The 24,758-nt window shown below is 48.7% G+C and overlaps 1 protein-coding gene across 3 annotated transcripts in view; it reads right to left on the bottom strand.

Moving 5' to 3' along the window:
* The window catches only part of ZNF536 (zinc finger protein 536), a gene marked incomplete at its 3' end in the record, with an annotated part of 282,752 nt that overhangs the window by 159,636 nt on the left and 98,358 nt on the right, over nt 1-24,758 (bottom strand). For all 3 annotated transcript variants that reach the window (XM_082605813.1, XM_082605814.1, XM_082605812.1), the window contains one exon: nt 11,791-11,906. The remainder of the gene's footprint in view (nt 1-11,790; nt 11,907-24,758) is intronic.

Below are 24,758 nucleotides of genomic sequence, written 5' to 3'. Positions count from 1 at the left end.
AAGGGTAGGGAGGGGGCAGGGAGGGAAGAAGAAAGGGAGGAGGGAGGGAGAGAGGAGAGGGAGAGAGCACACTAAGGAGAGAGTCTATCTAAAGACTAAATGCCGGCTAAAGACCTTATCAGGAAGAAAAATTTTTAAATGCATGAACTCTATTTATACCCTGAATAAACAAGATAATTATGTGTTCGTTTTATAAGTTGTGCCTTGATTTCAAGATCACCAGTGGCCATGAATGTTTGGATTTCATATAAGCATGTTTAAAAGCCATGGGTCTCGACCCTCTGACCAGGAAGCTAAGCTTAGTCAACACTTTCACACTGTGATCAAGGCGTAAAGCAGAGAGTTGAACAAACTAACATTTCACTCTTGGAATTGAAGTATAAGCAGAAGAACTGATGAATCTGCTAATTGTTCCATTGTTCTAGTCTGCTCTTGACATTGGCATATACCCCTTGTATAACCCAAAGTTCATCTTTTGTATATGTACGGAAAGAAAAATGAGTATGACCCTGATGAATACAAAGTGGGGGAGGGGTGGTTAAAGGGCAATCCCTTTTTTATTGTTTTTTAAAGGCCAACGTACTGTGCACAGTTCACGGGCCTGGCCTGGGACGTGGGCAAACTGCCTACAGCTGAGCACCAGGGCAGGCTGCACAGCCTGGACACCCCAGCTCCAGCACTGTCACTGCGGTGCCTCTCTCTGTCTGAGAGTCTTAAACAAGAGAAGGGCACCATCCAGTTCGGTTCTTTCTCCCCACTCCCGCGTCCACTGCCCCAGGTCAGTGTCAGATAGCGCCAACAGTCTTCCCAATGCCCATTTCTAGGGTACGTCCCAACTCATCACAAATACCCTTACCTGGCAGGCAGCCTCTCTCCCATTGGGCTTTGACCCACACTTCCACTCACACCTAATATATCCTAAGTTCCAACAAAATGGAGCTATTCGTCACCCCCAACACCAAGCCCGCCCCCAGTTTCCCCACATCTCCCCCCTTTCCTGCCCCCACCTGGAATGGTCACCTCAGCCCCTCCAAAACACCCCTCCCCCCAGCCCCAAAAGCATCTGGCAGGTTCCTGCCTTCTGCAAGCAACTTCCCTCTGGCCTTCCCCTTGCCTCAACTTATGCAAGTCTTTCTGGTCCCCAAGGCCAAGCTCCCACGCCAGCTTCTCCATGAAGCTCCTCGTGAGCCACAGGACAGGTCTGGCTTTCCTTTCCTAAAATGATGTGCAGTGCTGAGCACAGAGCACGCACACAACAATCATTAGCTCCCTTATCGTTGGTCAGCATCTCATTCGTATTGCTCTTATCCACACATCTCTCCCCCGAGTCTGGATCCATGGCTCTCTGTTTAATCTCTGAGGTGGCCCAGGCCACACTCCCTTGTGGTCAGTGTCCTGTGCAGCCTCTCCGCTCTGTATCTGTACCCACGCGTGCTTAGGATGGCGGCAGGGCTCTCACATTTCTGTTGACTTAAACCGTACTGAAGAACGATACGCCTTAACTCCGTACAGGTGCATCCTTTCAGGCCCAGTGTCAGTGAATTCTCAGGGACAGGGCTCAGGGCCCTGCTAACTCGCAGCCCTGGTTAGAGCTGTCTCCTGGGGAAGCAGGGCCCTCCAGGGCCCTCCAGGCCCAAATCTTGAATAACACACCTGCCCCCATGCTAGCTCCACAGAAAAGCTGGATTCTGAGGAAGTCTGCTCCACCGTCGCCCCAGCTCACCAGGTAACAGATGGACCCCAGAGGCACCACAGCCAAATCAGTCTTTAGTTGACTTCAACCCCCAATTTCTTTCTGACTCTAAAACAAGAACCAATAATGGCCAAACAGTCCATTTTAAGGAGAATAAAAGCATAATTTGGCCTTGCTGGAGGTCAAACCTCAAATACAGAATCTGCTTTAAAATTCTATTTCAACTGCCCTCCTAAAAGCAGGAAGGGCATGGCGGCCCTTGGCCTCTCTTTGTATTTTTCTTCAAGGCACTGGATCCTTTTAGCCCAACTTCCTGTGCTGGGGCCAATGTGAGGATCATCCCAGACTGTGAGAGCCTGCACCACTACCTGGCAATCGCGGTCACACACACACACACACACACACACACACACACACACACACACACACACACCCCTGGTCTCCCCAGTAGGTTACAAATATGGAGAGCTACAAAAGGAGAAACAAGACTTTTCAACCCCCCTTTCGTTCACCACCTGGCCCATACCTTGCACATAAAGACCATCTGGGTCAGTGAAAGAGAAAAGCCATTTTGTCCTTATTTTACTTATAGAACACCATTGTGTACACAGATCTTTATTTCCTACATAAAGTTAAAAGGTTTGTGTTCATTTTACTTTTTGTGAGTAATTCTCCTTTTTTATTTTAGTCAGAACGTCTCAAAACAATGACAATTTCAAAAGAATAAAACAACACTGCGAAACCATCAAAATAAATAGCTGTTCTTGACTTTTTCACCCTTTTCAGAAGGAAGAAAAGGAACCAGCGATGGGATGCTTGGGACAACAGAAAGGAAAAAAATCTCCCTTAGAGAGCAGCTGTTTCCTCAGTTTACCCACAGTGCCCAGAGAGATGGAGAGAACCCAGGTTCTAGAAAGGGGAGGCCTGGTGAAGAAAACTCCCCAATGAAAGAGTCATCCTGGGAGCGGCTGGGACAAGACAGACATGGCTGGCCCACCCAGGACCTCGGTCTGCAGGCCTGGACCCAGGGGCATCAGAACAGCAGGGAAGAAGCTAGAACATCTGCCCATGAGCAGTGGATCCAGGCCGATCTGGAGTCCTTGTGCTTCTCTGGGCCAAGCCTGGTACTCCCTGAATAGCTGGCTCCAGAGAACCAGGCTTGTTGCCTTGCCCCCTGCAGACTGCCTTTATAAGAGCGCCCTGGAAACCTGCCTGCCTGGCCCCCAGGATGGACGCACTCTGCTCCAGGCCTGCAGCTGCAGGAGTCAAAGGAGCACTTAGCCCGGGGGCTCCAGGGCCCTCCTGAGTGTGGCAGCTCACACGCTTGGGCTGTGCTGTGGTCATGGGGAGACCAGGCATGGGCAACAGTGAAACTGAACTTTTTTTTTGTGTGTGTGTGGTACACGGGCCTCTGACTGTTGCAGCCTCTCACATTGCAGAGCGCAGGCTCCGGACGCGCAGGCCCAGCGGCCATGGCTCACGGGCCCAGCCGCTCCGCAGCATGTGGGATCTTCCCGGACCGGGGCATGAACCCGTGTCCCCTGCATTGGCAGGCAGACTCTCAACCACTGAGCCACCAGGGAAGCCCCAAAATTGAAGTTTTTTGAACTGAGATCTAACCCAGATCCCTCTTACTGAGCTTTTTCAGCCGCCCAAGCCACAGTGCGGGGGACAGGCCGATGTACACAGAAGGCCAGCAGCACAAGGGAGGCGCCATGGGTTAACGAGCCACTTTCTTTTTTATTTTTTATTTCGTGGTGTCTATTTGCAAAGCTGACCTAATGCACGGCCTCACAGCTCTCAACCTCTGAAGGGCCAAGAGGGACACAGGAGCCTTTGTCTGGTGGCAAACAAAGGCTAAGTCATGGCAGAGTGGACCCTGAGGTGACGTGGGCCGCCTGCCCCCCACGAGGACGCCTGCCCTACAAGCCCGCGCGCTGGGCAGATTCAGAGGGAAGAGGCAGAAGTTGCGTGTCCCCCACCTTGGGAAGGGCTCACTCCAAGGGCTCATCCCAAACCCAGGCGGAGCTGGCATTTCTCTGCCCCGCGAGCTCGCCCAAAGAGAAGCACCTCCAGAAAGAAAGATCAAATTCACATTCTGAACCTTAATGGAAGCTGGTCATTTTGACTTCACTAGGCTTCTCCCCGGATGCCCTCACTCTAGAGGAAACCCCCCCAAAAGGTCTTTCAATTATAACCTGGTTGCAAAGCAGAAAGAGCCATTATTAGCTCCATAAACTAATCAAGCGCCGTTAAAGGGAAAGAACATGACATAAAGCTTTTGTTTTCAGAAATGAAAGACAGAAAGGAAAAAGCAGGAGAGAGAAAGAAAAAAAAGAAAGCAGAAAAGAAACCCAGCAGCAGCAGGAGAATCACAGGGAAGGAGAAACCGTCACCCAGACACCCGGGAGGGTGGCTCAGGCTGGTGCCGGATGGCGAGAAGGGTTAAATTTATGTTCCATTACGAGTCCCCTTTTTTTTTTTGGTTTCATCTTCTCAGTAAAACACATAACTTAAAATGAAATCAAATATTAAAAATGACAGACTATATAAGTGCTGTGAGTAACTTCAGGTCACGGAGGGAGGGAAAAGCCGGCAAGTTGTCAGGCACTATCTGTCAGAGTGAATTAGAAACAATCAACAGAGACTGAAAGGGAAGGTGATTGTTATTAAGCAGCGGGGCTGTGAGCAGGCTACCCAGATGTGGTCATGCATATAAAGGACAGGAAACAGCAGTTTAATTCAGGAAGCCCTGGCGAACAGGGCAGCAGAGAGGAGAAAAGTCCTTTGTCGCTAATAAGCTGGAAGTTACTTTGATAACAGCAGGGTTAGACTCGAGAATAAAACACATTTCTTTCACTACCACACACCATTAATATCACAGAAATGTGGTCGGAAGAAATGCCCGGCACAGGCGGATTAGCCACTGGCCTCCCTGGCAGCGGCCGGGGAAAGCCGGTCCCCATCTCCTTCCAGGGCCAGGCTCTCTCTGACCACCTCGGACCAACTGTCACCCTCCAGTGATGTCATATGACCGAAAAGAAAAACGATAGTATTTCATGATTTCCCAGTGTTGGGCCCTCTCGTTGCCGTGGCCTGTGAGGAAGGTATGAGCCCGGTAAACAGCCTGGATATAATGAAGTCCATGTATGCAGCAACGACAAACAATTTTATATGCAGACAAGGCCCGATTTCATAAGAAATTACTTATGCAGGCGTTCTGCAATTATCCTGTGATACTTTCAGGCAACAGTCTGACAGCAGTTGTGCAAACAATAAAGGGATTACAGAAATAAAAACAAATAATATTACACACACAGAAACTCCATGTTGCATGTGGACGGGTGAAGGGAGTATATGGGGATGAGCGGCGCCAGGCAGGGGCCAAAAGGAAGTGAGGCCCAGAGACCAGCGACCCCTTCCCAGCACGCAGACGAGGCTGGTCCACAGCACCCTGACGGAGCCACCGCAGGCAGCTGTATGGGGTCTGCCCCCATCTCTGGGGATGCTGGGCCACCTGCCTGCCTCTCAGGGGAGCTGAGGACCTGGGTCACCTTTGCTGGATTGAGCAGAGTCACAGGACCAGGACATGCACTGGGTGGGCTGAGCAGCCTCGCCGTTTCTCTCCCCCACCAGGTAGCCTCCCAGGACAGAAAGCATCTTCTTCTTCAGCTTCATCCCAGGATCAACACAGGCCACCCATGTCCAGTGGCAGCCAGAGCTTCCGGTCAGCTTGGTGCAGCATCAGAACCACCCCATCCCAAACACAGGTAAGCAGAGCACGTGGATCAGCCACACTTGAGGACCGAGGCATCGGTCCAAGCAGCCCCACTATCGCCTGCTCCCTGGGGGCAGAATCACATGCCGTCCATCACCGTGTCCCCATATTAGACACGGGCAGGCACCCTTATAACTCAGGTGTTGGGGAGACACAGAATGAGGTGGGATGTGGAGGCCTGCAGACGGGCATCCTGACCACCTTTCCCAGAAGGTGGGTGTCTTCCCACTGCTGCACCTCTTCCAGGCATCGTCCCATCCCATGCAGCCAGGGACATGCCCCAGCCTCCCCGCAGTAAGAGAACGCAGTTCAGAAGAGTAAGGCCCGGGGCCTGCAAATGCTGCCTCCCTTCCCACTTCACGTGCTTCCAAAGCTTGGGCTGTGCTGCGGGCAGCTGGGGTCAGCACTGGCAGATCCGCATCGCGTGCCCACGGTGTGTGTGAGCCTGCACTCAGCATGAGTCACACAGTGCGGGCTGAAGCTCTGACCAGTCCACAGATATACTTGCTTTGCAGAAAGTTTTTTTTTAAACTTAATTAGTTGCCAACGTTGAAGGAATAGAAAAGAAGCAGTTTTTTTTAAATTTCTTTTTTCCTTAAAAACTATGAAGACCTGGAAAAATTCTGCCCGCATTACCAAGTGCAATTGATGAGAGCTGAGAGGCCCCCTGCCATGGAATCAGGTCTCCCCAGTCTGCTCTGCACACATCCAGCTTCCTGCATTTCCCACCTGAACCCTGAATTTGGGTTTAGGACAACTCCCCAGAGACAGATGCCCAGGCTGGGCCAAAGCCTATCTAGGTGCCTCCCCGCAACACACTCTGGGGCAGAGTCCAAGCCCTCCCCTGGCCAAGCTGCCTTCAGCACTGACCATCTTTGTCCAAAACTTTCAACATTTTATATTCTGAAAACGGACCTACTGGAATACCTGACGGGCACCCTCAAATTACCTGCGCAGGTATCAGGAACTCACTACCAGAGTCCTGACCTCGTTGTGTCCTGGGTGTTGGCATAAATCAGACCTAGGGAGGTCTTGGGCTTTGCAATCCCTGCATTCCAGAAAATTTGGAAAGAAATGTGGATTTGATATATATTGAGTTTGCTGAAACCAAGGTACAACAAATTCTAATGATTACAAAATGCGGAGGTGAGGGGCTGGTCAATCAATACATCAGTGAATGATTGTTGACCACTCACAGCGTTCCAAGGCTGTGCTGTGTGCTGTGCAAGCTCCGCAGGCGACTAGGACACCAGCCCTCCCCCTGTTGGTGCCTCCTTTCAGCTAAGAGGGGCCCCCAAGCTGTCTGGAACTGCCTGAGGGGTGGCCTGTTATGCCCAGGTGAGAATGGCTCTGCCTATGACTCGCTGCGTGATCTTGAGCAAGTCCCTTGCCCTCCCTGAGCCTCCGTCTCTTCACCTATAAAATAAAGGTGTCTTTGATTGCAAAAGTTTCTGCCAGGGCTTCCCTGGTGGCGCAGTGGTTGAGAGTCCGCCTGCCGATGCAGGGGACACGGGTTCGTGCCCCGGTCCGGGAAGATCCCACACGCCGCGGAGCAGCTGGGCCCGTGAGCCATGGCCGCTGAGCCTGTGTGTCCGGAGCCTGTGCTCCGCAATGGGAGAGGCCACAACAGTGAGAGGCCTGTGTACAGAAAAAAAAAAAAAAAAAAGTTTCTGCCAGCCCTAGGGCTCTATGGGTCTAGGAATTACCTAGAATTTCTAAACAGAGTCCTGCCTAACAAGAGCACCTGTACTGCCCGAGGGAAAAGAGGTCTAAACTATAACCACCAAGAATCTTTACTCTTAAGCTCATTCAGCATGTTAGTAGATGACCCACGAATCAACATTGACAAGGAGGTGATCACAGGGAGTTAACACGTCCTGGTAGTGGATGGAACGTGCTTACACCTCCCTGAGGCTGCACAGACTTAGGCAGACCTGATCGAAGGGAGCCCCAAGCCTTCCACCTGCAACTCTGCCCAAGCCCACAGCCGCGGGAGCTCAGCTGGGTCCAGAGGAGCAGCCAAAGGGCACTGTGGCTCCCACGTGACTGGCCACCTTTCCTACCCATGGGGCCTGAAATCCCTGGCTCCCAGTTTTAGACAAGTCACAAGGACATCCCTCTGGTAGAAAATTAAGGTTGCAGCGAACAACCCACCAAGAGTTGGTTCAAGCCACTTGCAGAATTCTGGCACCTAGGAGCATTCCCACACCTGGAAAGGTGGGTTTCTCAAGACACACTCTCTGGTTAAAAGCAACATAAACATAGGCTTCCCTGGTGGCACAGTAGTTGACAGTCTGCCTGCCGATGCAGGGGACACGGGTTCGGGGCTGGGCCTGTGAGCCATGGCCGCTGAGCCTGCGCGTCCAGAGCCTGTGCTCCGCAATGGGAGAGGCCACAACAGTGAGAGGCCCGTGTACCGCAAAAAAAAAAAAAGCGACATAAACATAAAAGAAAGGCAATAGTCCTCACCACGGTCTACAAAGGCGTGTCTATCCAGGCCTTACAACCCGCCCCCAGAGCTCACGTGCTCCAGCCTCAATGGCCTACACTCTGTCCCCCACACATGCTGGGTTCTTCCCCACCACAGGGCCTTTGCATGTGCTACTCCCTCGGCCAGGAATGCTCTTCCTCCAGGCCTTCACTGGCTGGCTCCCCTGTGTCCTTCAGACCTCTCACTTCCAATGTGCCATCCTCAAGAGGGCCATCCCTGGGTTTCCCTGGTGGCACAGTGGTTAAGAATTCGCCTGCCAATGCAGGGGACACTGGTTCGAACCCTGGTCGGGTAAGATCCCACATGCCACGGAGCAACTAAGCCCGTGTGCCACAACTACTGAGCCTGCGCTCTAGAGCCCATGAGCCACAACTACTGAAGGCCGTGTGCGTAGGACCCGTGCTCCGCAACAAGAGAAGCCACCACAATGAGAAGCCCATGTACCACAACGAAGAGTAGCCCCCACTCGCCACAACTAGAGAAAGCCCGCGTGCAGCAACGAAGACCCAATGCAGCCAAAAATAAATATAGTAAATACATTTATAGAAAAACAAAAAAGAGGGCCATCCCTGATCACCCAAGTACAGATATTCCCCCTCGCCCTCTTCTCACCCCAGACATTTCCTCATAGCCTTTATCACTATCTGACATCATCTTATCCATGGTTATCTTGTTTATTGTGTCCCAGCCCCACAATATAAGCTCCCTGAGGGCAGGGAGCTTGTCTGTCTTGTCCAGGGCTATATCCAGGGCTGCTTCATGGCCAAGGGATCAGGCTCCAAAATCAGAAAGAAGCATGCACAAACCTTGGCCTCACCATCCAGCAGCTGTGTGACCTGGCGGCAGCCACTCAACTTCTCTGACCTCAGTTTCCACATCAGGAAAATGGAACTAATAAAAGCAACTACCTGCAAGGGAGCTGGTGAGGATTAAGATAATCCCAAGAAGCTCTTAGACCAGAATTGGTTCACTCTACCTTCCCTCTGGAGTTAAAATTATCTCTGATTTTATTTTTCTCTCAGGCAAAATGAGCGTAATGTGATCTCACTTTCCTACCTCATTCAGTGGCTACAAAGGAGTTTGCAGGGATCCTTACCTCCATGAGCCTGGAGATCTCCCAGTGAAGATCAAATACGACGACGCAAAGCCCCACACACATATGCAGGGCTTATCATCATTATCACACAGAAATTACAATTATTCACTCCCTCCTCTGTGCTCCTAAAGTACGGCTCCTGCAGCATTTAACTAAGGTAATTACTGCTACGGGAAGGCTGTTGACTCACACGTCTGTACCAGGACACGGGGCTGCCTCGGGACAGCACCCTGAGTTCAGGGTCCTGCACATGCCCCGGGGACAGTGGGAGCCACTCTGTGTCTGTCCGATGGAGGGAAGGTCCTATGGTCTCTGAGAGCCAATTCCTTCTAGAAGTCACTGGGCCTTGAGACCAAGCATGGGGTCTTTCTGAAGGATAAAGCTGTGGAGAGCTGGACAGACAGGCCTTCAGACTTTGCCTCCAATCCGTTTTGGGGTTGCTCTGGAAATCCATGTTGTGGCAGAGCAGTAAATCATTTTCTGATGTGTACGAGGGGTTCAGTTACCGACAGGTTGCTTAGGGTTTCTAAGTAATAGTGCTTCAGTTGTCCCAAAGCTGTATGTATATAATATTTGACGTTAAAAAGTCAAGTGTCCGTTTCAAAGAATGGGGAGGGCATTGGTGGAGAGGAATGGGAGCAAGATTTCCCCAACAGGTACCTTCAGAAGTCCAGAAATGTCTCAACCAGCTCATCATAATTCCAGGCTCTAGGGCCTGAGAATCCTGTGTACTGGGGCTGGGGAGTCAGCAAGAGGCTGGAAAGGAGACGCCCACACGCTCTCCGCCTGTTTCTCAGGCCTGTCCCCTTTCTTGGTCTCCAGGGCATAGAATATGCTCTTAGATATAAAGTTCTAACCCTACTCCAGTTCACACGACCCCTAATTATTCCGAGATGTACATTTTCCATGCAGAAAAATCTCCCCACCTGCTCATGGCCAATCCCTAGAACATCTCATCATCTTTCCTTATCTTCTATGAGGTCCAAAGCACACCAAGTGATTAACTTTTTAAAACGCATGCCTCGGGGGCAGGAAACCTGGTGAGGCCGCTGCCTCGGCCTATCCCACAGGGTCTCAGGAACCGCATGCAGGATGGCACTTCTCGTTCACAGAAGAAGCCCAAGTCACACCAGCTCCTGCCCTCGGTCGCCCCACCTGTCAGGCACGGTGGTTCATCCTCCTCTTGGCTTCTCATCCTGATGTGGGTCAAGGGGAAAAGGCAGCACCCTTGCAGTACCTCCTCGCCCCCCTCAAGAGGCACAGAGGGTGGAACGTTCCAGAGCAAGCTGGCAGTGCTCACTCCCAGGGGAAAGCCAGCCCCACCCACCTCCCCTACCTGAGGCCCTCGGCAGTGATGATAAGCTAGGCCTTCGGAAACTGCGAGCATCCACGCGGCAGAATCCCTACCATCAATGTAGCAGCTAAATATTGTAAGACTCCTAACTCCCCCATCTGTGTTTTGCCTCCCAAGAGGGAAAATAGTCTTCACAGACATTCCCTGATCTGGCAGGCGAATTCTAAACCTTACTGGCAACCGCAGGCTTGTTTTCCCAACCAAACAGCTATGGAACCAAAAACTGTTCTGTCTGTGCTATACTGAGGAGGGAATAGCCAAACAGCTCAGTCCGGAGGCCCAGGAAGCCCCGTGGCTGTCTCCATCGTTAGAGGGGTCCCGGTGCTCAGGGGTCCCGGAGCCACTGGAGGTCGCCCGCCCTCCGCTGACGGAAGTTACAACTGCTGGTGTTCGCTGCTCCTTTTCCTAACACGGAATACACCCACCAAGAAGCTGATGGAAAACACTCACCACAGTGTGAAATCAACACTTTCTGACTCAAAGGAAAGAGGTAAAAAAGGGAAACCTTCCAACCCTTTGGCTGCAGACATTTCCTCCCACAAGATTCCAGGAGGGAGTGGGCACCGCCATTGCCCTGGGCTCTGCCACTGAGCCGACCTTGGCGTCCCAGCCCCTCACTTCCCATTTTATGGTATTTGCCCGCATTTTTCCTAGCCCTTCCCAATCTCAATACTGGAACCCTGCACCTGTGCAATTGCTAATACACCAAATCTGATGATGACTGTGGAAGCCTAATTGATAGGGGCCTTTATCGACTGGCCTTGATGTCTATCTGAGGTTCTCAACAGCCAAGATTTAAATGTTTCATTTTATTTTTAACTTTCACTTTTCCACATTTCAGCAATGTCAGGCAGAGAGGTATGGTTTTACTATCAGAAAGAATCATGGTGCAGAATAATTTATGACTTCAGCTTGGGCTTTCAGAAAAGCTATTTCAAATCTTCACTTTGATTTGGTTGTATCAAAACTACTCAAAATAACAGCGGCACTTTCTTGGAACCAGAATATGTTAGCAGCACCTCAGGATTTCGAACTGAAGCCTTGTATTCATCCCAGAAGAAAACTTGAGAAAGGAATTAAGCCAAAGAGAGGAAAATAACATTTTTTCATGATTCCTTTGTTCCCCCTCCCACCCCCCCATCCCCAAACACACCCAAACCACGAAGGAATGCCTCCCCCATGGCAAAAGGTCCTGCCAGCCACCACTCACCCAGAGCTATGGGCAGGTAGAGGAATCCTACCTGGGTCGGGGAGAGGCTGGGAGGAAGCCCCTGGCCAGGGGGGAGAGAGAGGAGGCTATTTGCGTTAGGTCAATGGGACAAAGCAGGAGGAAATGATGTGTGTCTAGGGCAAAGAGTTCTAATATAGTAAGACTTACCTTAGCAGCTTAACTGCATACTTGTCTTAAGGACTGTCAGTGTGGTGAGAAAATACCCCAGAAAGGATGCGGCTGATCCAGGCACTGACAGATTGCCAGAGGGGCGTCCCAGTTCCCTATCACAAAAGGAAATATAGAAAGAAGTGATGTAAAGTGAAATGTAACAAATTCACCGAATCACAGCAATATGCAGAGGTCAAGGAAATTCAGCTGAAAAGGTTAAAGATGAAATCAAATCCGGTGTATGAGAATGAAAATCTATCCCAATGCAAGGCCACCGGTGACGTTCTGTAGACAAGAAGCTAAATACTGCCTAGCACTGGGATCTTTCATTTTCATCAGATCAATAAAAGCTTATATTTATCAGGATTCCAAGCAGCTGCCACTTCTGACAACCTCCACTTTATTTTCTCACTCCTTGCGCCGTATCAGGGCAAAGAGGAGAGGAGAAGCAGCTTTTAATGCTATTTACACCTGAAGACACAATTCCATTAAGAGGTCCTGTTTTGTTAAAGAAACAGGGAATGATATGATTATATTGGCAGGAGCAGGAAGTCTCTTTGTTCTTCCCCCGATGTTTTCCCTTTGCAACCCAGACCCAGCACGAAGATTTCCTGACATGAAGTCCATGTGCGAGCACTTTTTTGTTCAAACTTACCATTTACAAAGAGAGAAAGGCTTTCTGCTAAAACAGTTACCATTCTAATCATCTGTACAACAATATTTGCTATCAGGCATTCTAAATAGATTATCACCAGTCCATCTGTGTCATTATTGATTTATCAGGCTTTAAGCAGCTTTAGAATGGAAGCTTTCCCACTGAAGGGTTTCTTGTATAAATCAGAGCCATGCTCAAATATAGCAGCCATCACTCAAGATATTGTTCTTAAAATCATAACAAGAAGGAGAAAATGATAAATTGCTTGTAATATACTGATCCAAACTGATATGCAAATCTTGTTTTTTAAATATATTACTTGAGTAAAAAGAGGCGTCATTAACATATGAATGCTATATGCAAATGATAGTGACAGAGCAGATGTTGGCGCATGTAATTGACCTATATGTGAATTGCATCAGAACCCTTAACTCTATTAATTCACTACCCAGTAACTAGATATTGTCCAAAAAGTACATTCTTTGAAACCATATACTGGAAGCAAAGCTGACAGGGTTCCAAGGATTCTGAAACAAGGTCACTGTCACTAGTATTTTGCTGTCATCTGCATTCCCCTTCTTATAGATGACATCATCATGGGGCCGTGTAAATCGATCACTTAATAGCATTTAGAAAATACTGCAGTGGGGAACAGGTTATAAAAAAAATGCCCCAGTTTTATTCTTTTTCTTGGCAGAAATGTCATACCTCTTAAACTGAGGGTTTGTGCATGAGTGCACTGTGAAACACACAGATGCCATTTTATTCCCTGTCTTTATTTTTCCACTTCTTCTCAGAATGACATTAAATTGTATTAAATAGCCTTTTGTCCACAGGGCACAGACCACCCCGCATATGATAATGTATTAATGCCCCACGTTCCAGCCACTGAGCTGAAACATTCTGAGACTTGGAGGATAAGTATGAAGCACTATTGTGTGTATAGCCTGCTAACAACTGTGACACATACTAATAGAAACATACCTAATAAATTACTGCTTTCAGGTCTAGCAAGCTGACATTTCTCTGCAAGGGACAATTTTATATTTGTGGCACAGAACAAAATTGCTTCATATGAAGCCACTGTGGATTAGCATAAAAATTAACACTTAAATTTCAGCTTATTTTCCACCCTCTCCTCCTGCCACAACAATCAATTCCTCTTATAAATCTGATTAGATTTTATGATGCTTATTATTCAGAGCATGTCTCAACACAGCATTCACAGGCTTGAAGACTATTTGTTTAAATAGAAAAAAGAAGCAGATAAATCTATAGGTATTTTTTATTACCCCATTCCCCACCAGTTTTTTTCTCATATTGTAACATCAGTAATTGATTGCACACATTAATTAACATGTAAGGTAGAAATTCTGCATTATGCATGATTTATTTTCCTATCTGGTGAGTAGGTTTGTCTGCTGCCCTTGTGTTTCTAGGACATTGGGCTCAATTCTGGTCCAGACATAAATGCCAATGCTCATTCCCCTTGAAAGTTATTAATGTCAGATATGAAATGAGATTTTTGATTTCACCTGCTTACTAGTCCACAAAAGCTGTTTTGAGTGATGTAGGCTTAAACGCCAAAACTTGAAATGATACATTGCGGTATCTGATAACATGCAAATATGTTCATTAGACATAATTTAGCAGGAGAGAATAGCAACACTTTTATAACTAGTCTCGGTCAAAAATGGTTGTTAATTAAACAAGTCATGAAAAATGGCATTACAAGGAGACGTCCAGCAGACACCAGACTTTCTAATGATATGCCGCTGATAGGTACCCAATGCTTTCTGCTAAAACAGAGGGGGAAAAAAAAACTTTCTGAGCATTTCACATAATCTACAGCAACGTTAACAAAACTATACCCACATTAAGAAGCCCAAGTTGATCCCAAATTCTTCTTAGGTTTTAATGGTAACACACTACACCTCTTCATTTGAAGATGCGCTTTCATTCTCTGTCTTAGTGGCTTAAGGTGATTTATATGGTTGACTCCTTCACAAATAAACCAGAAAAGAAATTAATATTATATCCAGTCATGCTGCTGGCTGCCCTGAGTGTTTATGGCTGTGTATTCTAAATCAAGTAGAGCAATATGCAAAAGGATGGTTGGACGGTGAAAGCAGAGACGGGGCTGAGGTGGATGGAGGATAACGGCAAGGGAGGAACGTGCAGGGGGATCTTCCTTCTCCTGTGGTCCTTCTCAGGTGCAGGCTTCTGTTACCTAGGGAACCAGGGTATAGGAAGAACTCTAGATTGGCCATGAGTTGAGATTCAGTGTGGGCGGGGTTCCGGTACACAGGTAAAACAGGCCACCTGAGCTTGTCTTGGGGTGAGGTTTCATGAATACCTGGGGAAAGGAGAGTATCTCAGGAGTTAAGTACAGTCTGAATGAGGGCAGGATGAGTTTCCAAATGGCCACCCATGCCACCTTCGCTGCAGAGAGGAAAGTATTCATAGAGCGGTAAAGGCTGAACACATCTTCCAGAGCCAACTGGTACCCTATACAGCTTGCTGGTGTGAAAGCCCTTTGTCGTCGTTCTACTTATCAAAAGCATCCTTGCAGCCAGACACGTAAAAGCACAGTCTGGAAAACAGAAAGGGCATGTATATGCATTTGGAGTCACATACAATAAGGAAGGTTGGGGGCAAGCTTAAATTACCATCTCAATAAACCAAAAGAAGTCTACATTTAGGCCATGGAAACAATCGATCTATATTCCCGACACCAACTCAGAGCTTGATGGAAAAGTAATTTCTAATCCCTACTCACTTGGTGGAGGCAGGTCCTTCCCCAGATACTTCATGTCCAAGGCTAAAACATTCTCATTCTTAGCCTGGCTTGCAGTTAATGTTACTACTAATGCTAGAACTCTCACCTCATCTTTGATTAAGTTTTATAGTTTCTGTGCTTTCAAATCCAGAATCTCAAAACAAGCGCCATGGCTTTCATCCTGCCTGTCTTTCAGGGATAATGTGAAGTTCAAAAAAAGAAAATAGATGGAAACTCTTTGGTGGAGGAAGAGAAGGAAACGTAGTTCTGCAGGACCCTTATTATTTTTCATTCCTACCATGCCCTTCACTGCATCTCCTGCCCACTCCATGCGTGCCCCTCATGAGTTCTTCTGGACAGAGAGCCCCCCCTCTCCAAACTGTCACACCACGGCCCTGGTTTCTGGACTCAACCGTCTATTGCTTCCCCATGGGCATGCTGCCAGTTCTCACATCCCAGGAGCAACCCAACGATGGCTTGGGGTCATGAGACTTATTGAGGAGGTCTGGGGGCCCCCCACATATTCTCAGGCCATAGGAAAGACCTGAGGAGGGAAGACCCTAAGACCGCAGCACACAAGTGACATTTAGATCCCATGGTCACAGTAAATGGGTTTAGCCTGTTCCTCTCATGGGCCAATAATTCTCCCTCAGGGGCCCTGGCACTATTTATCCAACTTCATGTGCCTCTACACCCAACAATGAGAAAGATGCCCAGAATCTACCCTGGGTATGGTTAAACTACTCCACATTTCTGCACAGAATTTAATTAACTTCAAAGTGTTCTGTTTGTTGAAAGGATGAAATGAATGAGCCAACTAACAAATGTACACATGAAGAAAAATGTGAATAAGTGAATGAATGCATAAAGGCATGCATGAATAGATGGATGGAGAGGTAGAATGATGATTGAAAGAGTTAAAAAAGTAACAAACGCATGACTTAATGTGCAAATGCAAAAATACACATGTAAATGAAAAACATGCCTTATGGATGAATGAAAGAATACCACTGGTATCTTTTTAATAAACAAATATACACATGAGCTCTTATAGCATGCCTACCTAGTGGGTTGATGTAAGGTAGAAGAGAAGAAATAGTAAATAAGGTCTGGTTTATTGTCAAAGTGTTTGGTCACCCATCCTTGGCTTCCTTCCTGTATCTCAAAGAACACAAACTCTTAGAAAACCCTGTGGGGCAACCAATAGGATTCTGCACAAACCCCCGCAGACTCGGGAGAAGGGAGACAAACATTCCTGCCTCCTGTCTGAACCTTCAGGATGAGAGGGCTCAGAGAGGTGTTTCTGGCCATGAGACACCTGCATCTGCTAGACACTGACGGGCATCTCCTGGGAGGCAGGAGCCACAGCCATCAGGAGCACAGACTCTAGACCAGAGCCCAGTAAGGCCCAGCACTGATATTGAGAATTCACGTCATCACCGAGCCTCCATTTTTTCATCTTTAGAATGGAGATAACACATCTGAAAGTGCTTAGCCCAGGGTCTGGCACCAAGTCACCACTCGACCATCAGCCAGCACTGTCTGATATTGCTCAGCAGTTCTGCCCTGTGACTCCTGGGCCCCCTGCCTGTGGGGAGCTTGCTCCCAGGTGGACATCCATCTCTACCAAATGTGCTGGTGGCCAGGCTACCGGAAGCAGGGGACTGGACTGTAGGAATCCTCATGACTCCTTTCAAGTGTATATTTTGTTTCTTCTGCCAAGCTCCACTGATCTGCCTAAATAAAGACATTTTCTATTTAAAATGTTGTGATTCTTTGCTCTTCTGTGGAATTTGGTTTCCCATCTACAGAATCAAGAACTTGGTCTAGATCATGTTTTTTCAGCACTTTCTAGCAGAGTCCTTTTCCAAGGAAATCTTACCACATATGAGCTGATAAAAGCAGTTCCTCTAGCCAAAGCTGCAGAGGAGAGCCCTGAGTCCTCCCCTTCTCTTGGCTCCCAAGACTTCTTAGAACTCCTGAGGTCCCCTGGAAGCCAATTTGAGAACCACTGCATTGGAGATTTCCCGATGGCCAAGACACTGTTAATTCTGTGGCAGCAGTCATAGTGGCAGAGAAGGACATGTCCTGGGTGCCTGGTGATTAGCAGGGCCGTATGCCAACCCCAGGACAGGCAGCCACACCTGGGCAACCTGGTGTTTACACACAGGAACTAAAGATGCCTTCCCACACTGATGGTCTTCCAGTCGCGATTAGCTGCCCACTCCTCTCTTCTGCTTCCAGTCCTGCCACTCTAAGCTAAAGGCCAGTCCCCATTGAGGCAGGTGGACTCAGACCCAGGCATGATCCCTGAGCAAGACCATAGGCTTCCTGGATCCATAGCTTTTATTAGTGGGTAAAGAGCTGCTGCCTTAGACACATGTCAAGAAAAACAAACACCTAAGATTCTCCCTTATGCAAACTGGCCATTAGACATCGTCAGAGGCCATGTCCCAGAATAAAGACAAGAACTCATGTGAAATTTCTAAATAGGGAGTGACTACATTTTCCTTTTTCCTCCCACCCTAACTGGATTGGGGACAATGTGGCCCACACTTCAATTATTTGCATGCCACCTTCAACTTATCGCCATATCTGCTTATACCTGTACCATTAACTCGTTAGGATTTTTCGTGAAATTGACTCATAGATTTCCTTAAATCAATTTGTTTTTAATGGACATTTTATATAACACCGCCGTAAACCAAAAACAATATTTATTCCCCATCTAAGTATGTAAAATAGATACTTAACTGTATCAAAGAGAAAATGTTCAGCCAAGTTGAATCTGAAGTCATCTCTTAGCACTGGGAAACAGTGGGGGGCAGGGAGCTGGAAGCACCGACTTTGCGGTGAGTGCCCTGGGCTTGACCGCTACACAGTTTCCTCATCTGTAAAATGGGGATGAAAGTAGTGCCTACCTCATAAGGTTGTTGCAAGAATTAATTAAATTAAATGAGATGATTAGTAATTAACTAATTGACATAATGTGCCTGGAACGTTGTTGTTACACTGAGCCAGCAGGAGGGAAAATTGCATGGAGCTGACCACCTCTTACGTGTCTCCCACAGAATGTTGGCTCACACACACTGAACCAGAGGAGGAGGGTGACACAGGGACAAGGTCACGGGGCTAGGCCTGTCTTCCTCGCCCAGCCCTACCACTAGCTCGCTGTCTGACCTCAGAGTCTCTTCCCTTCGAGCCTTGACTCTCCCAACTGTCCAACGAGAGCATTGAACATAGGAGTCTCCAAAGGACCTCCTGGCCATGGGGAATTTGAATTCCTGAAGCCACCACAAGCCCAGCCTGGGCAAATAAACTGTCCTCCCCCTCTGCTTCGGCCCAGCAGAGGGGCTCACTCCGCAAGTGGCTTCCAGGACGTGGCAGGTGCTGGTGGCAGAAAGTAAGCCACGGAGCTGCTAATTCCCGAGCCATAAGGCCCAGTGTGGGCACGAAGATGGGAAGGAAGGAGGCACTCGGAGCACGGCCTCTGAGATGGGCTGCGGCCCCGTCCAAGTCCCATCACTGGGGACAGGCCACAAGGACGGGAGGCCAGAGAGACGGCCCAGGGCAGGGGCCCCACCCTTGGACTGCTCCTCCCAACTCCCGGCCTCGGGTCACTCCCCCAGCCCTGGCTGCTTGTGGTCATCACAGCTGTCCCATCAACACATTACCTTAAAAAGTACTGAAACAGCCACACTCTGTATGATGCACTGCGGGGGGGTGGGGGGGACGGACCTCGTGTCTCCTGCCCCACATCCTACCCCGTGTCCTGTGGTTCAGACTTTCCCAGGAGCAGACGTTTGTATCTGTCCTGAAGCAGCACCCAGTTTCTCCAAAAAGAGGTTACCATCTCCTAGTTTTTCCATCTAAGTTTATCTGTTTCTCAGGTACAAATGAGAAAGGCACTTCCTCAAAAACCTGATGGAAACTCTGGGACTTCTCCATGGCAAGATCGCACATGCACGTTGGATTTTTAATCCCACTGCTCGGAAGCCCGGGGGTTGCTCTGGGACCCCGAGTCAGCAGCTCTCTGTGCACATCGCCTCCTCCCACTGTCTCCAGATGGGCCCTGGGCCTTCAGGTGAAGGTCTTCTTGTGGGCACCCCCCTGATGTGGGAGCCTCCCCCAGGCCCAGCCCCCTGCCTGGGGGAGGGAAGGGCTGAGACAGATGCTCCCCCACCCCAGGAATCCCTAGGTGTGGCTTCAGGACAAACATCCGTACACGCAGAGGTTCGTTTTGTAGGCATAAATGCACGCTCTCTAAAATAGGCAATGTTGAGTCTCTGGTACAAAACGAGGGTATGAAGCTGACACTGTTTATAATCAGCTGGATCCCTTGGACTTGCAAAGCCCTTTTTCCAGAAACATTCACGTGAAAGGCGCTTCCTTAGGAGTGGGTACTTGTCTTACGCCCAGGAGAGCCAGGATGATGCTACCATAGAAGGGCTTTTACTCTGGGGCTCATATCTGTCCCCATGGGGGCAGGGGATACAGCAGACCCAGGGACAGCTGCCCGGAACTCGCTGAAGCGGACGGCCCAGCGCCTGCCCTTTTGTGAACTGGCTAATCACAGCAGTACTGATAAGTCCTAAAGCTCTCTGGCCAACCCAAAACCAAGTCATTGATTCAGGTGTTTACTGCTCTACAGCCTTTATTAAAACAAACAGTGTAAGGAAACAACAAAAAAATGTTTTTTCTCATTTCTTTCAGTTGTTCTGCTTGGCAACTTTATTGCACATTAGTTCAAAATAAGCTGCCAATAAAGTTGGATAAAATTAAACTCATGCTAGAGTTTTTTCCTCAATAATTTTTGTTAGGTTCTTTTTATTTTCATAAGGATTTGAAATGTGGCATTATCTTAGGTTCAGAATTTCACTGTCTGGGTAGTTACAACTTAACCTCTACTGAATTTATGAATTCCAATCTCTGTTCTTTTTAAATGAGTTTGGTTTTACTGTTAGTTTCATACCGAAGCGGTCACCGTAGCAGTTTGTCTTTTCCTGTACAAAAAGCAAGATATAAAATCAGAATCTTCTACACTGTAATTAGGCTTAGAAAATGATGTGATTTCTAATTTAACAAAACCTCAGAACACTGAGTAATCCACAACCCAAAGTCAACATTTGTTTGAATGTATGATTTCAGGAAAGTATATATATTTTTAAAGATAGCATTTGTGAACAGGCCAAAATGATTCAATTTAAGAGAGCAAAAAATCAACATCTTGGAGTAAAAATAATGCACTCTAGTAATTTGATGATAGTAAAAATCAAACGTTGTGTGTTGTAAGCAAACAATAGGCATTTTTATGCAACTAAACATTTTTCTGGCTATCTAACTATGATTTATTCATCTAAAATGATAAATTTAATCCCATCACCAGCAGATCAATTGCAGGTATAACAGATAAAACCAGAATAAATCATCGTATCCCTGTACTGGAAACACAAAAAGCAGATAGAAGGGGAGTTTGGACTTCAAACTGGAGTCTGTTTCCAGGCATTCCAAGGACCATTTGCCACAGAGAAGTTCAATGTATACATAAAGTCATCTGATCCAAATATGCTGATGATTTTTATTGGTCCAATCTTAAAAGTGAGGTTTATTTTTATGAGTATGCATTAATTAACCCAGCATGTACTATCTTTCAGACTATCTTGCCAGGGACTTTCATTTAAACATGTTTATTGTGAAATGTTTGCATTCTCCACATTTGTGGCCCACACACAGATTATTTCATATTTTCCTTTAGAGCACTTAGAAAAGTTAAAAGGAGTTATTGTTTTTGATTAATGCCATTTTGGGGCAGTTTAAAAAAAAAAAATGCAGTTCCAAATCCTAGCTCTGCATAAATTCTTTAACATAAAAAAAAAAAAATCTCTGCAAGTTCCACTGCACAAAGATACGTGGGGGGCTGTTCTGGGTTTATTTTAAGGTGGTCTGCTAAAACGGAACTTTATGAGCTTTGGTGTTTGCATGAACTCGTGTGGAATAGTGATGGCCCGATGTAGAGCAGCTATCAATCACAAAAGGAGAGGCAGCGCTCAGGGCCGTGGCGTGGTGCCGCGCAGATGGGAGTTCTAAGGCCCCGCCTGTCATCTTTTGATTAAGAAAAGGAAATGATTTCACTAAAAAGATATTCCCTCTTGTGTTGTTTTGTTTTAACTGAGTTTGTATTTTCCACCAAACTGGACATATTTATTGAAACTCATAAGTTACTTCACGATTACTAACATCACTGCAATCTCAACAAACTATTTTTTTCTTGCCAATTATCTAAATATCATAACTATAAAATATCTTAAAACATTCTCCATACTGTAAACATCTTAGCTACAAAGCTTCGAGTGTAAACAGTATGATGCATCAGAATGGTTTTAAGCGATGTTATAAAAACTGCTCTTAAAAACTAAACAAAAATGTAAAGCTTCCATCTGTTTTATGATTTTTCCACTGCTGAACGGCTGCTGTGTGCCAGTTCACTGAACCATGGCTTGCTAAAGAGATTGCTGGGGTCACAGATTGAAACAACAAAGAACACGTCTTTAATGGTGGGCTTTTTTTTTCTCAAGTCTTCCTGACATGGCTGGAATGGAATTAAGTGCGCGGCGGCCAAGGAGAAGGGACACAAAACGCACAGGATGCCTGTTGCAGGAGGAACCCACAGAGCCTCGCGTTTTCTAAAGGATGTCATTTCGGCAATTATCTTAGGTTTCTTCGGTGATTGTGTATCTGCAACCACAATATGCTCTTACTTCCTCACCGAATTTTCTTTTGGGCCCTGTATATACTAGATAAAAATAGACAGCATATGGCACACTAGGAAAAAGCATTCAGGCTTATTGTTGTGCACGTGTGCAGGTACGAGATGGTGATCATTTAGAAACTGCCCTTTCTCCTCTGCTCTGACCCCTGGTCCAAGGGGGTGCGAGGGTGCCCGAGCAGGTGAAAAGACTCCTCAAAGAGGCAAGAAAACTGTCCTTCACTCAGGCTTGTCTCTGAGACATTCGGAGGGGACAAGGGGAGGAGGAGACTAAAAGGAACAGCGCATTAATCCAGTGCTCAGAGGACACTGCTGCATGGGGGTGAGTCAAGGGCCCAGGCTGGGCCCAGTGCAGTCTCCCATCAGGGAGGGATTAGCTGCCCGACATGTATCCTGGGGGCCCTCCTGAACCCTATCATCTTGTCCCCTGAGGCCACTTCTGAGGAATAACGGTGACCACTGGGTTTGGACTTCCTGTGCTGGCTACCTGACCCCACCAGATACGGAGCCTTTGGAGGCTGGGGGCTTCTCTGGCTCCCCCAGGAAAGACACATTGAGCGAGGCATTGCTCGTCAACCCCTGAGGCCAGCTTGACCAGGTCTCCCTGTCCCCACTGCTCCCCTTTAGAGAGCAGGCACTCCCGGGGCTGGGACGGGGGTGGGGGCAGGCTGCCAGGGGCCAGGGCAGCTATACCTGGGAGTCCGCCTGCCTTCCCTAGAGTGACAAATGCACATCGGACCCCCTCGCAGGGTCTTCCAGCTCACAACTGTGGGACACCTCGAGCTGGGGCTCATACTCAGATATCCGGGGGAGAAGAGAACACTTAGGGCTGGAGACATCAGAGGAGACCACCCTGCCTCCAGAAGCAGACAGCCTCCAAGTCCATAGCCGCCACCCACTCACAGTGGCCTGTCTGGAGCACAGTCACCTGCCCCAATCCCTTCCGCACTCCACCGCTCCCCAGGGCTTCGGCCGTCCCTCCTGTCACTCTACGGTGCAGAGGCCTTGCAATGCCACTTGCAATGAGGGCAACCCTCTCCCCAAGGTGGCGATGTCCATCTCTATGAGTGGCCTTATGGGTCCTAACAGGAGGCCTGTCATGGGCCTGTCTCCGGAATTCCTGGGAAGGCCAGCATATCAGAGAGCGGGTCTCTGCCCAGGGGTGAGACAAGGCCTATGCATGCTACGGCCTGAGACCACAGAGCACTGGTGTGGAGACCTTGGGAAACAGGCCTGAGTCCCCACTCTCGCCCACTCCTCCCAAAGTGTGTCCATTTCCCATCAAGTCTCACACCTGCACCACCGCGCCCAACAGCCAAGTTACCAAGAGAAAGACTCCTCAGTTGGGCGATCAGTGGCTCTTCCCAGCTGCACACGCTGTTCTGGGACTCCCACTGCACTTAGGGCTCAAGAGCCCAGATCCCAGACCCCGCCGCATGGGTTCTCACGTCCCAAAGCCCGGAGCAGCAGCGACCCCGAAGACCATCCAGCTCACGGGCCCTGTGGGCTCGGCGGCAGGCTGGCACGACTCCGTGCACATTCCGAAGTTAAATCTGGGATGCTCTCTGCTCTTTTCACTGCTCCAGAACATGGGGGAGGCATCTGCCTGGAAACAGCTGTCACCCGAAGGAGGAGGGTGGCACACGCGGCTCTCCCGCGAGCACCTCTGTCAAAAGCCACACGTCAGCCAGGTTACTTAGCTACGGAGCGTCACAGCCCAGGGGAAGGAGGGCCAGCCAGGGACACAGCCCGCCAAGCAGGCCCCTCAGGCCCGCTGGGCCCTGCACTCTCACACACGCCGCCGGTCATGGTGTCCCTGCATCATTGCGGGGAAACTGAGGCTCAAGAGGTTAGCCGATGTGATCCAGATCCCGTAACTACTAAGACAATGATACAGTAATCAAAGGATAAACAGTAAGAACTGATACTTACTAGCACGTGAATAAAGCTCAGCATGGGCTGGGTGCCCCTTGGTGTAGTCCAAGTTCAAATTCTTACAACGACCCTGTGGAAACGCTACCAGCACTGCCCTCAAACAGGTAGGAGGAAACGGAGGCAAAGGAAGGTCAAGTAGCTGGCCCAAGGCCAAGTCACCAGGAAGTGACAGAGCCAGGGTTCAATTCGGGGGGCTCTCTGCCTCCGTGCCCTAAGCCCCCACGCCACGCTGCCCACCGGCATCGCCACGGCCATCTCGGGGGAGCGAGGAGTTGGCGTTTACTGGGCTCTTGCCGGGAGCGCAGCAGCACCAAGTGCTCCCAGTTCCATGCGTTAGTGTATTTAATTTCTATGATTCACTTTATCCCCCACGTAAGGATACCAGGAAACTGAGGCTCAGAGACGCCAGGCAGTTTTCCGAAGGTCAAACACGGAGAAGCAGCAGAGAGGGGAGCAAGCCCAAGCCCGCGACGGGGGGAAGCAAGCTGGAGCTGGAGCCAGAGCGTTCCCGTGGAGGAGACCGCCCCCCCAACCCCGGGCTGCAGCCGTGTCTCAGGCCAGTGTCAGGAATGGGACTTCAGGGGAGGAAACGGGACCGGCACTGGTATGTCACGCTCATCACAGCGCTGGAGATGCTGTTTGGGATTTGCTGTGGTTGCCAACCCATGTGTACTTCTCACTGAGGCTAATCTCGATTATAATGAGGGTTTATACTAAGTCCAGGAAAGGGAGGGGGGCCAAGCCGAAAACTACAGTTCATGCAGATGGTGATGGGAGCTTCTACAAACACTGACCATATTTAGGAGAAGTCAGGAGATGGGGACGCCAGC

Source organism: Mesoplodon mirus, assembly GCF_964341445.2.
Source record: "Mesoplodon mirus genome assembly, chromosome: 19".
NCBI classification, from domain to species: domain Eukaryota; kingdom Metazoa; phylum Chordata; class Mammalia; order Artiodactyla; family Ziphiidae; genus Mesoplodon; species Mesoplodon mirus.
This window is presented reverse-complemented; position numbering and strand designations above follow the sequence as displayed.